Source organism: Capricornis sumatraensis, chromosome 6, assembly GCF_032405125.1.
Source record: "Capricornis sumatraensis isolate serow.1 chromosome 6, serow.2, whole genome shotgun sequence".
Taxonomy (NCBI): Eukaryota; Metazoa; Chordata; class Mammalia; order Artiodactyla; family Bovidae; genus Capricornis; species Capricornis sumatraensis.
The window spans coordinates 110,596,195-110,609,596 of record NC_091074.1 but is presented as its reverse complement, the minus strand read 5'-3'; the positions used below and the strand labels follow the sequence as shown (position 1 = coordinate 110,609,596).

Sequence of the window (13,402 nt, the reverse complement as noted above, 5' to 3'; positions counted from 1 at the left end):
AAATACAACTTTTAAAAGTATAAATTGGTTCAGCTTTTGGGAATCATTTTGTCAATATTTATGAAATCTGAGAATGCTTATGCCTTTTGTCCTCCAACTCTGCTTCTAGGAATCTATTCCTTGATATAATCATATACAAGCAAAGATGCTCATACATATATGATGTTCTTTGCAGTACTGTTAATTATTTTGAATAAGAAACAATGTAAATTTCTACTATTTTGGAAAAGGTTAAATAAAATTATGGCACATGAAATAATAGGCAGTATTAAAAAGAATTAAGTAGATTTTTAAGTGAAAAAAGGAAAAAATGGTGAGGGTGTTGGAAGAATGCGTGCACAACTGTTAAGTGGCTATCATGGGCCGGGGTGTAGCTTGTGAAGAGAAATAATACCTTTTTATATTTAAAATTGTTTTGAATTTTCCAAAATGAGCATGTATGTATATTACTACTTGCATAGCTTAAAAAAAATTGAGGCAATTTTATCAACAGAATATATTCCCCAAACAACAGGAAGACCTCCTCAGCTACTTATCTTGCTGGTATTTTTAATACCCATCTGGCAGTGTAGGTTGGCAATGTTTACAACTGCAACTTCATATTTAGATTTAACATAAGAATCAAAGTATATTTGACCTTTTGAAAAGTGCGATTTAGGTTAGATAACAGTATTTTTAAAATGATCTTTCTTAATAAGATACCTGAGGTATTCAAAAATTGTGTTTTGTCAACAAACAAATAATAAACTAAGGGAGGAATGCAGCAACCGTCAAGACTGGAACCTGATATTCTTGGTCAGCCCTGCAGTGCTTGGCAAATAGTAAGCAACAAATATTGACTGAAAAGATGGGTGAATCAACAGTTTAAGTCTTTTCAGTAGCACCCACTTTTTAAAAAGCAGGATAGTAGCAAGGATAGATGATGGAGCTTGTAGTTCCTGGCTTTTCGAATGAGGCTGAGAAGGAGCTGTCCCCTCTTTCTACCAAGGAAGTTAAGAATTTGGTGGAGGACAGTGTTCAGTGGCTCACGTCTTGGTGATCTGTGAATCGAAAAATCATTCAATTTCAGAACCAAACAGAATATGAGGGGAAAAAAACCGAGTTGCCACTACTTATATTCTTATAATTTTGCTCAGACTAAAAGAAAAGGGTTTCTGTGGGTGTCAAACTGTCGGCAAATCACTCATGTCTAAATTTTCATCTGAAAAACGAGAATAAGCACTCTTTCATACGTTTCTGTTTTTTTTTTTTAATAGGGAAAATGTGGAAACTTTTATAAAATGCTACCAATATAGTGGCCATTCCATACAGTGCAATGAATGTTTCCTGTAAATTCAATGCCAGACTGAGTGGAAAAGCACTCAGAGAATAAAGCTGTATATTCTCAAGTTCGGGGTAATCTCATTCACCTCTTTCATCTTCATCCCAACCTCACCTACCGAGCCGGTGCGGGTCACCGGGCGGGCGACCGGCGCTTCCCTGGGCTGCCAGGCCGGGGGAAGCCCACAGCCGGCGCCTGGCCTCGGTGCTCGAGGCCGAGCCGACAGTCTCGTCCACCCGGGGCAATTTCGCAGCGGTTCTGGGGCTCTCGCGGGACACTCCTACCTACTGTCCGGAGTCGGGTCCCCAACGTTTTTCCCGCTGGTACAGGGAGGTGTCCAAGCTAGGGAGCCCCGGGGCGGAGGAGCCGGAAGGCAGGCGAAGCCGGCGGGGGCGCGGGGCGGGGTGGGGGGGTGGGGGGCGGCGAAGCGGGAAGCACAAGGCGCGCGCTCCCGCGAGCAAGGAGGCCGGCGGGGGCGGGGGGCGCGCGCCGGGGCGGGGCACCCGGAGGCGGGGTCTCTATGGCGGCAGCAGGAAGAGGGCGCCCTGGAGCCGAGCCGGAGAGCGGCTGAGGGCGGGGCCCAGGGAGGGCGTCGACGCTGAGGGGCGGGGTGAGGCGAGGCGGGGACGCGCTCGGGGGGTGGAGAAGGCGGGGGCGCGGCGGTGGCGGGAGCGTCCCTGGTCTCCGCCCCTGTTTCCCACTCTCTCTCCACCTCCGACCGGCCGGGGCTCCGGAGAGGCGCCGTTTGCCGGTTCCCGGAGCCGCCCTGTTGCCGCCGCCTCTTTCCTCCGCTCGCGGTGAGCCCGTCAGTCCCCGCACTGTGCTCGCCTCCGTCTGGGCCATGGATGGGTAAGTGCTCGGCGGCGCGGCGGTCACCGGGCTGCGCTCGTCCTCTTTTCCGCAGCTCTCGGCCGGACCCGCCGGAGCTGGGAAGCCGGGCGCGGCGCCGGCGACCAGAGGAGCGGCCCCGGCAGAGCCCGACGGCGGGGCTTCCGGGTGCCTCCTTTGGGGAGCCACGAATCGCGGAGAGGCGGTCCGCTGCAGCCTCTCTTTCCCCCTCGGGGCGCCCCCCTACCCCGTCCTGCCGCCTCTGTACACCCTCGCCCCGGGAAGCGGCGGAAAGCCCGGGGCAGACCCGGGTTCCGAGGTCCGCCCTCCGCCCGAGAGTCGAGGGAGCCCGGCCCGGCCTCCCGACACTTCCTCTCAGAAAATGGTGCGCGGCGCTGGGGGAGGCGGAGGCGGCGCTCGGGGCGGGCGTCCTCCCGCTCGGGGAGTTGGTGTTTACCGGTGAGGTGGGGCGAGCGCTGGAGCTTCCCCTGGCGGGGAGACGAGTGGCCGCGGAGTGGCGGACGGCGAGGGCACGCGCCGGTAAACGTCTGGGCGGCGACCCGGTCCCGGAGCCGGGGCCCCACGCGGTCTCGGGGCTTGTGCTGGGAGCTTGTTACGATTACGGTACTCCGGGCGTCTGGACTCGGTGAACAGGGATGCGTCCCCTTACCAACCCCACCTCCGCCCCCAAGGAACTTCGTGAATTCCCTGCGCTGTATGCAGAAAAAAAAAAAGTGCGATTTTCCAGGCGGTTTGAAACGCTCTAAAAGTGAATGAAATCTGTGGCCAAAATATTTAGGATCATCGGTGTAAATATTTCTCTGGGGACTCCTTGGGTGGGACCAAACCAATATTTGAATGATTAAGAAAATAACTAGATCAGATCTTAGTGAATTAGTTGAAGATCCTAGTATATGTCTGTCAAGGTTAAAAAAAAAATCTCCTGCTCTCTTAGAGCCTGCAGATCCACTTACTTATTTTCATTATGCACTTGAGATTTTGGTTGGCCTGTTACTTGATTTTGATGGCAAGATTTCTGTAAACCTCTTGGTTGTAGAATATATGGAACTTGCTTGTGCAGTAAAATCACGTATATGTTGCCATATAGTTGATTGTTGTCGTGCTGTGTAAAGATCTTCCTGTGTAAAAGGATCTTCGAACAATTTTTGCCTTCATTAGATTTCATTTATCCTAGTTTTATAAATCTATAAATATATTTGAATGCAGATTGCACAGTATTACAGACGTTAGACAAAGTGCAATTTTAGATTTCGCTTATTGTGATGTCCTCTAAAGTATTTTTAAGATTTAATTGAAGCTGTTTTTATTGTTTAATTGAAGCTTTTCTGAGAGCATTGTTAAAAACTTATTTTACATCACCTTTTTTCAACTGCACTTTCTATGGGTGCAAAATTTTGCTATCTTAATTATTTGTGTGAGTATGCCAGTATTTCATTTGAGGAAGGCTGTGAAAGTGGTATTTTCATTATGTGTAGTGAATTGTCTTGACTAGTGGTTTAACGTGAGACGTGGAAGCAGGCTAGCTTTTTGTATTGGAAACTTTACAGTGTTATAAAGAGGACTCTTGGATTATGCATCTTCGCTGTTAAACTCTTGAGCAACTGTGAAGTGCACACTTACTCTTTTGGGTAGTGTTTAAGAAATTAACTTTTTCTTCCTCCTAAATGGTTTGAAAACTAAAAATGAGTTTATTGGTTTAAGTATATGAGGCAATAAGAAATACTGAAAGGTAAGTTCATTTGGGAGTTCAAGTAGGAGCATGCTCTTTACATCCGGACCAATACTGTGGTATACCTTACACAATCTAATTTTTTATCCACAGATGTCAGAGATATCACATTTAAATTTAAAACAAAACAAATTCGAGTTTCCAAAGTGTATAAGAAAAAATTTTAATCTATATCGTTATTGTTTAAAACAAATTTGCATCATTAGACAAATATAAATTTACTTCTATTAAATAATGATATAGGTTATTAACAATATATAGAATTTTATTAGAGCTTTCTTTTAGAAGATATTGAGATGAACTTAATTGAAAACAGTTTCTTTTGGGTTAGAAGAGATGGATTTTTGTTTGGCAGAACTATATAGGGTTTTTTACATCTTGATGTTAAGGGATATGGTTTTTAACTCAGTGAATTTATACTTTCAGGATGCTAATTAAATTTCTACATTTTTCCATAGCCTGAAAAAAGGTCCTTTTTCATTATTTTGGATAGTTAAGAAACCAGCAAACCTCCAGTCAACATATCTTCCTAGTTCCACCTCAGATGCCAGCTGCCCTTGTGTGTGTATGTGTGTGTATGTTCATTTCTTTTTGAGGTAATTTGATCACAGATATGATGCGGTAGGACTTTTTCAAAAGCAAATCTTTGACAGTTTTGATGTCTGAAGTTTGACGTTTGTAATTATTTTAGTTCTAAGGCTGTCTTAGCTATATTTTGGTGAGCCATTTGGGTGGTGGATGCAAATTTTCAAGATATTTTCTATTTCTATAAAATCCACTCACTGGTTTTGTTTCAGGTAAAACTTTAAGTATGGTTACTCATGCCAGTGATTTAAAAGAATGAACTTTGGTGATTATAAGGCTTGGCTGGATTTGTTAAATAGAGGTAAATGGATAAACCCATTTTCATTTATTGAAACAATTATTTTTCTAAATACTGAAAAAGAATTTGATTTATTATTTGTTTCTTACATTGGCTGTTAAAGCTTTGCTTTTACACTCTGTTGGCTAGACTGTCCCATCGCTTTTCTTTGTATTAACATTTCACAACTTGTCACATTCTTATTTTTATTATTTATTATAATGCTTTTTCTTTTTTCTTTATCTTATCTCTGTCTTTTAAAAACTTGTTTCTAACTTTGTTTTCCATTTTCTCTTTTTACTTTTTCCATACAGTGTTGTTACAGATCTTATAGCAGTCGGTTTAAAGGTAGGAATCTTTTAATATCCTTCCATAAGCATTTAAAAATCTCAGTTTTGGCATTTTTTTTCCAATGGTGAAATCATCTCACCTGTTCATAAAATTACCTGTTTTCTGTATGGTAATAATCTTTTGTCTTTATTTAGCTCCACCATTAGTATACCTGTAGGTTTTATGTCTGTATAAAGAGTGGTGACAATATTATCTTGTTTCTATAAAATGTGAACAAAAAGTTTCACTTGAACTGTCACTGTATTTGTTTGTTTTTGTCTTGTTTTAACAGTTACATGTAACCTTGGCTCTGATTTATTTTCCTGTCATGTCCTTCCATTTATCTTCTCTTGGATACATTTCTGAGTAATAAAATAAAAATAGCAGCTAAAGTTTCTTCAGTTCCTATTATATGCAAGCTGCTTTACATATATCTCACTAATCATTAAAATGTTCATTCAAATTAGGTATTAATATTCCAATTTTAGAGATGAAAAATAGGTTCAGAAAGTTTATGTTTAAGGCATGGTGCCCCAGAGTTCAAACCCATGTCTTTGTGGTTCCAAAACCAGACTTTTTTTTTTTATTTTTACCTCACTGCCAGTAATGAGGAGGGTACTTGTCTACAAGATGAACAGCAGGAAAGCTGCATAATTAATATTTTACAATAATGAGTCTTCTAAGTTACAAGTCATTTCAGTTTTATCAAAGTCGTTTCATTTATTGGATTCTGAAATAAAAATCAAGTTCGTTAATATGAGACTTTTAAAATATAGATGGAAGTTTAAGATTTCTTTTAGCAATTTGACATTTGATATACCTGAATTGAAAATCTAGTTCTAAAGGCCACTAACAGTTCAGATGACTGTAAAAAATAGAAATAGTTCCTGTGTACATTGCATGTATTTTATGTAAAGCTGTTCTTCTGCTTTCTGTCCATCATCTCTTGCTAACAATTTCAATACTTCGGCATTTGTATTAGATCTGATGGTGGTGCTCATATTCTTAAAAGATCTTAAGATACAAGCATACATATGGTGAACAGCGTTTTAGATTAACAATAGATTGCTCAAGATTAGCTTAATTGGGAACTACTGCTTATACTGTCTTTTGAAGTTGAATGGTGTTAGCTTGCTTTAACAAACTTTGAATATATTTTATGAGTTGAAAATAAATGGAGAAGCCACTTTTGGTGGGATATACATTTATTTATTTATTTATTTTGGTAGATCCTTAGGTCAATTTCTCATTTGAAAGTGAATACTCATAGACTAGAAACTGCAGGCTTATATTTTGAATCCCTTTTGGTGTTTCAGTAGGGGCCTATGAAGGAAGGGATATTTAAAGTGAGCATTGCTTTGGTCTTACCAGAAATGTAATTTGTGATTCTAGAGTTCATCTGGGAAAAATGAATACATGAGACATTTAAAAAATTTACCCTTTGGGAATTGAGGAGTTACGCTTGAAGGACTGTCATGCCTGTTTTGTTGTGGGGAAAATGTATATCTTGATGATAAATAAAAGAAAAATGTAGGGCGCAAGGGACTAGATTTGAATACACAACTTGGATTTCTGGCTACCTGTGTTGCAGCAAGCATTTTGGAAAGAAAGATCAAATCCTAGTCTGAAGAAAAGATGAGCTGATTAGTTGATTCACTAGGCAGTACTGGAAATGTCTAAAATTATTCATTATATGAAGAACATTCTCATAAGGTTGTTCTGCTTCTTTCTTGGATCCCATCCAAGGAAGTTTAGTTACCAAGTAATAGGCCAATAAGGCTCATATTTCCTCTAAATTTTATAAACCGAAATTAGTGAATTTAAAATAATTCCTTCAAGAATGTCTGTTACTTTTTTTTAAATTTGCTCTCTGAATATGACGATACAGGAAGAGTTTTAGCCAGTGAAAGAGTGGATTTCAGGTGATGCTCCATCAGTTGCTTTCCTCGATGCAGGAAAGTAATACGGATCTTATTTTAGGGACTTGAAAATACCCTTAAATATGAAATCCATTATCTTATAGAAAGAAAGCTAAATTGTTTTTAGAGATTAAGTGACTCACTGGAATGTGTCATGAGGGCAGGAATTTTTGATATTTCCTTCACTACTGTGTTTCTGGTGTCTGGCACGTACTAAGCTCTCAGAAATGCTTGATGAATGAGTGGATGCCAGATTCTCACACAGCCAGTTAGGTGGCAAACTTATACTGGAACCCAAGCTTCCTAGTTTTGCTGGTGTTTCTTCTAATGGGGATATACCATGGTGAGAGAGGATTAAGTTCATTTTTTAGATTGGGATTTTCTTGAAGATGGATAAACATTTTCAGGCAGCTTACATGTGTCATGTTTGAGATTTATTTATACTAGTTGTGTACCCTGGATGTCCTTTGCAAGATATCAGTTTTTGAAGTGAAGCGAAGTGAAGTCGCTCAGTCGTGTCCGACTCTTTGCAGCCCCATGGACTGTAACATACCAGGTTCCTCCATCCATGGAATTTTCGAGGCAAGAATACTGGAGTAGGTTGCCATTTCCTTCTCCAGGAGATCTTTCTGAACCAGGGATTGAACCTGGGTCTTCCACATTGTAGGCAGACGCTACCATCTGAGCCACCAGGGAAGCTCAGTTTTTGAGCCTTGTCTAAATTAGGCAAGGAAGTTAGCTTTTGGTACTTCTCAGAAAATGCTTGTTTTATTTCCATTCATTATTTAGTATTCTGAAATGCTTTTAAAAACATCAAGAAGGGATTGCTGTTCTTAATTTTCAATTCTTTTAAATAAAGAACGAACCAGGTGGTTATGAGTGATACTGAATGTGTTTCAAAAACTTTATTATACCAGAAAAAGCATCACCATTTTGGGTAGCTATGTGTGTACCTAAGTATATTTTAAATTTCCAGTTCATACTTCAACTATTACTAGCCAGTTTATCTTAAGTATTTCTCTATTCCTAGATAATTTTTCAGGATATTATTGTAGCTGTTAAATGATTTTCTAAAATGATGATCTTGCATATCAACCATATTAGGGATTTTGTATTTTAAAATAATTACACGAGTGTAGAAAAACAAGTTTAGGAAGGATTATAGTCAGCTTCTAATAATTATCATTGCCTGTCACCATATAGGAAAGAACAATGCATCGTATTTAATTTTTTTTTAAACCTGACTCTGAATTAGAAGTTAAGCTAAATTAATTTTGAAGATTGATTTTCTGTTTGCTCCACCAGAGGTTAGCAGACTACATACAGCCTGTGGACCAAATCCAGCTTGCCACCTGTTTTTGTAAATAGTTTTAGTGGAACACAGCCATGCTCATAAGTTTGCATGTTGTCTGGATACTTTGATACAATGACAGAGGGGTTATATCAGCCACCATATGACAGCAAATTCTAAAAGATTTACTTTCTGACCCTTTGGAGAAAAAAATTCATCTGCTACTTGCTGTGCTTGAACTACAGAAAATACTGAAGGCCTTTGCCAGGAATTGTTTTTTTCTTTTAAACTGAGCTGTAATTTACATAGAGTGAAATGCATGGATCTTAAGGGTACCGTGCAGTAAATTTGACAAACTTATCCCCCTGTTTCCTGTCACCCTTTTCCAGACCCAGTCAAGGCAACTCTTTTGATTTCTATCACCACAGATTAATTTTGCATGTTTTGAACTTCATATAAATGGAATAAAATATTCATGCTGCATGTATACAGTATCAGTTTCCCTGATGGCCCAGTGGTAAACAGTCCACCAGCCTATGCAGGAGACTCAGGTTCGATCCCTAGGTCGGGAAGATCCCCTGAAGAAGGAAATGGCAACCCGCTCCAGTGTTCTTGCCTAGAAAATGTCATGGACAAAGGAGCCTGGGGGGCTATAGTCCAAGGGGTCGAAGAAGAGTTGGACATGACTTAGTGCTAAAATAACGATATACAGCATAAGCTCTTTGATGTCTGGCTTTTACTCGGCAAAATGGATTTTTAGATTATTGATATCTATGTTGTATGTATCCGTATGTTTTTCTTCTTTCTTAATGAGAGTATTGCATTGTGTGAATATGTCATGATATTTAAAAATCCATCCTCATGTTGACAGGCATTTAGATTTTTTTCAATTTGGAGCTATTATGAATAAAGCTACTATAAACATTTGTGTCTGTCTTTGCGTAAATGTTTGTTTCATTGTACACCATGCCTCAGAGTAAAATTGGGTGTGTGTGTATTTAACTTCGTTATTTTGCAAAATGTTGCACCACTTTACACTCTGACCAGTTTTGTATTGGAGTTCAGGTTGCTTCACATCCTTGCCAACACTTTACTGTTAGCCGTGCTAGTAAGTATAACTAGAACGGCTAGTAGTATCTTATTATAGTTGTAATTTCCATTGACCTGATGACTGGTAGTAGTGTGTACTCTTCCATGTGCTTGTTAGCCATTCACTTACCTTCTTTTATGAATGTTAACTTTTTTGCCCATTCCTTTAAAGTGGATTTCTTATAGACCACATACAGTTAGGTCCCCTTTGTTTTTTTTAAACCCACTCTGAACAGTGTCTTTTCATTGGTATATGTAGACCATTACCTTTCACACTTCAAGAGATGCTTAAGTGGGTTGAATTAGTAAGTATCTTGTTAATAAACTGTTTTGTATTCACTGACTTGTTCTTTGTTTTTATTTTTCCCCTTCTCATTTTTTTTTGCCTTCTCTGGTTTTAGTTGCGCATTTTATGTGATTCCTTTATCTCCTGTTAATCTCTCATAGTTTAAACCATTCTTAGTGGTTGCAGTCTGCATTTGCAACTTTAAGTCCACCTCCAAATAATACTGTACTGCTGCATGTGTAGTGCAGGTTAGCTTAAACAGCGAAAGTGAAGTCGATCAGTCGTGTCCGAATCTTCGAGACCCCGTGGACTGCAGCCTACCAGGCTCCTCCATCCATGGGGTTTTCCAGGCAAGAGTACCAGAGTGGGTTGCGATTTCCTTCTCCAGGAGATCTTCCCCACCCAGGGATCGAACCCTGGTCTCCCGCATTGTAGACAGACACCAGGGACAGACACCAGGGAAGCTTAAACAGAGCATTCCCAATTTGTCCTTCCTGTCCCTTAGGACATTGTTATCTTTCCTTTTCTAAAACAATTAGTTATTTATTCGGATCTGCATTGCTGAGTGGGGATTTCTGTAGTTGTGGTGAGTGGGGGGCTGCTCTCCAGTTGTGCTGCATGGACCTCTTGTTGCTGCGGCTTCTCTTGTTGGAAAGCAGGTTCCAGGTGTACACGCTTCAGTAGTTGTGTCTCCCGGGCTCTAGAGCAGAGGCTCAGTAGTTGTGGAGTGTGGTCTTAGTGGTCCCATGGCCTATGGGATCTTCCCGGACCAAGGGTGGAACCCATGCCTCCTGAATTGGCAAGGGGATTCTTCACCACTGGGCCATCAAAGAAGCCCTCATCTTCCATTTTACTTAATTATATGCTGTAATCACCCGGTATCTTGTTACTATTCTTACTTTAAATAAAATCTTTCAGATAAATTAAGAATAAGAAGTATAAAATACCTTCACTAATTCCTTCTTCAGTAGTCTTCCTTTCCTTATGTAGGTCTGAGTTCTGATCTGTTTAATTTTTTTTCTTCCCAAAGACCTTCTTTTAATATTTTTTATCAGAGCGGGTCTACTAACAGTACATTTCCTTGGTTTTTGTGTGAGGAAGTCTTTTTCTTTACTCTTCATATAGAAATTCTAGATTGGTGTTTTTTTCTTTTTTTCCCTCCATTAACACTGCAGATATTCCACTCTTCTTTCTTCCATGGTTGTGGTGAGAAAATAACCTCCGTAATTCTTACCCTTCTCTGTTGCGTAAGATGTTTTCTTCTTCTCCCCCCCCCCCCGCCCCCCGCAATATTTTCTCTTTGTTTTTGGTTTTCTGCAGTTTGAATGATACACTGAAGTGCATATTTTTTGGCATTATCCTGTTGGTGTTCTCTGAGATCCTGGTTTTGTGGTTTGGTATCTATCATTGATTATAGAAAGCTCTTAGTCATTCATTACTTTCAGATTTTCTTTTTTTCTTCACTCTCTCCTTTTCTTTCTGCACCACCACCCATTCTTTTTTTCTCCTTGCATTTCAGTTGGGAGGTTTCTATTGGAATTAACCTTCAAGCTCATAATTCTTTCCTCACCCATGTCAGTCTGTTGATGAGAATTACATAAGATAGGTATTATTTCTTTCTTAAATGTTTGATAGAATTAATCAGTGTAGCTATTTGTGGATGTATTTTCTTTGTGGGAAGGTTTTTAATTATGAATTCAGTTTTAAAAATAGATATTGAGCTATTAGGTGTTTTTCTTTCTTGTGGATGTCCCACAAAATTTGGTATAGTCGGTTTTAATTTTTACTTAGTATAAAGTACTTTCTACTCTTCCTGTGATTCTCTTTTTACCTATGATTATTTTATAAGTGCATGATATAACTTCTGAATATTTGGGGGTTTAATTTCTAAATACTTGGTTTCCAGCCCAAACCTTGGAATTTCTAGTTTTTTAAAAAAATGCTGCTTTGAGTAGAGAACATGCTCTGTACCATTTCAGCCCTTGACATTTCCTGAGATTTGTTCTGATGTCAAGCGATGGTCTGTCTTTGTGAATGTTCTATGTAGAACATAGAAAAAAATGTGTACTTTACTTTTGTTGGGTGTAGTGCCTCTTTATAAATGTTGGTAGGATAAACTGGTTGAAGTTGCAAGTCTTCTGTAACCTTCCTGATTTTCTTTCTATTCTGTTCATTATCAAAAGAAGAGAGGGATATTGGAATTTCCATCCACAGATGTGGTTTTCTTAAATTTCTTTCTATAGTTCTGTCCGTTTTTGCTATATATATTTGAAAGCTCAATTACTCTAGTGGTAAAGAACCCACCTGCCAATGCAGGAGATGTAAGAGGCCTGGGTTGGGAAGATCCCCTGGAGGGAGGGCATGGAAACCCACTCCAGTATTCTTGCCTGGATAATCCCATAGACAGAGAAGCCTGGCAGGCTACAGTCCATGGGGTCACACAGATTTGGACATGACTGAAGCAAAGATGCATTCACGTTTAGGAATGTTATATTTTCTTGATGAATTAACGTTTTAATAAATCATTTTTGATATACATCTTTACCTAGTAATAGTTCCTGTCCCAAAATCTACTTAGTCTTATAGTAATAAAGTCATTCTAGTCGTTCCAGTTTTCTTATGATTAATATTTGTGTGGTATATCTTTTCTTCCTGTTCCCCCTTTTTTGTCCTTTTAATTTGTCTGTATTTAAGATAGATTAAAGGGTGGATGAACCAGAGATAGTAAGGAGCAAGATGGTAGTCTTAAATCTCCTTGAAGGATTAGTTTCCAAAAGCCTGGCTTCTCTTGCTTTCTCTGATGGAAATGAGCTGCCTTATGGAGAGGCCCGTTTACAGACTGGATCCTGCCAGCAGTCACTGGAGCGAATGTGGAAGCAGGGCCTCCATTTCCTCTGTTGAGCCTTGAGATGATTCCAGTCGGTGAGAGACCCTGAACCAGAGAATGGAACTAAGCCATGCCTAGATTCTTGGCTCTCAGAAATAGAGTTTTAAAAAAACTTTTTTTTTTTTTTTTTTTTTGAGAACTTCCGTAGCGGTCCAGTCGTTTAAATTCTGTGCTCCCAATGCAGGGGGCAAGGGTTTGCTCCCTGGTCGCAGAACTAAGATCTCACATGCCACATACCAAAAATAAAAATTAAAAATTAAAAAAACTTAAAGTTACTAGATTTTGGGATAATTTGTTAGGCATACATGTATAACTAACAAAACTACCAGTAGTGAATAAATATTGAAAGATGAGTAATAAAATAGCTTATTAATGTCTAAGGTTTCCCTGGTGGCTCCGTGGTAAAGAGTCTGCCTGTAGTGCAGGAGACGCAGGTTCAGTCCCTGGGTCCGGAAGACCCCCTGGAGGAGGGCATGGCAATCCACTCCAGTATTCTTGCCTGGAGAATCCCACGGACAGAGGAGCTGGTGGGCTACAGTCCATAGGTCGTAAAGAATTGGACATGACTGAAACAACTTAAAATGCACACAAGATTATAAAAAATGCAAATACTTTTTTGGTTGTAAATCACTGTGCATATGACTTTTTTATATTACCACATTCTCTCTCTCTGATAGCTTACTGTAGTTTGTACATATGATTTTTACTTTATAAAGATTTTCTTTTTTCTTATTGTACTTATGTGATGAATTTCATTGATATCTTTTTAAACTTCAATACAAACTTACAGAAAGGATGCAGAGTACTATAAAAAAAACTTACATAATCATTATCCAGGC

At 39.5% G+C, this 13,402-nt stretch overlaps 2 protein-coding genes across 3 annotated transcripts in view; both read left to right on the top strand.

The window, feature by feature from the left end:
• The first annotated feature begins 2,042 nt into the window (after positions 1-2,042).
• PTBP3 (polypyrimidine tract binding protein 3) overlaps positions 2,043-13,402 on the top strand; it is an 86,367-nt gene continuing 75,007 nt past the window's right edge. For both annotated transcript variants that reach the window (XM_068974505.1, XM_068974504.1), the window contains exon 1: positions 2,043-2,170. The gene's annotated coding sequence lies outside the window, so the exon portion shown is untranslated. The remainder of the gene's footprint in view (positions 2,171-13,402) is intronic.
• The window catches only part of LOC138081369 (immunoglobulin-binding protein 1-like), a 33,194-nt gene continuing 21,937 nt past the window's right edge, over positions 2,146-13,402 (top strand). The window contains exon 1 of the mRNA XM_068974507.1: positions 2,146-2,170. The gene's annotated coding sequence lies outside the window, so the exon portion shown is untranslated. The remainder of the gene's footprint in view (positions 2,171-13,402) is intronic.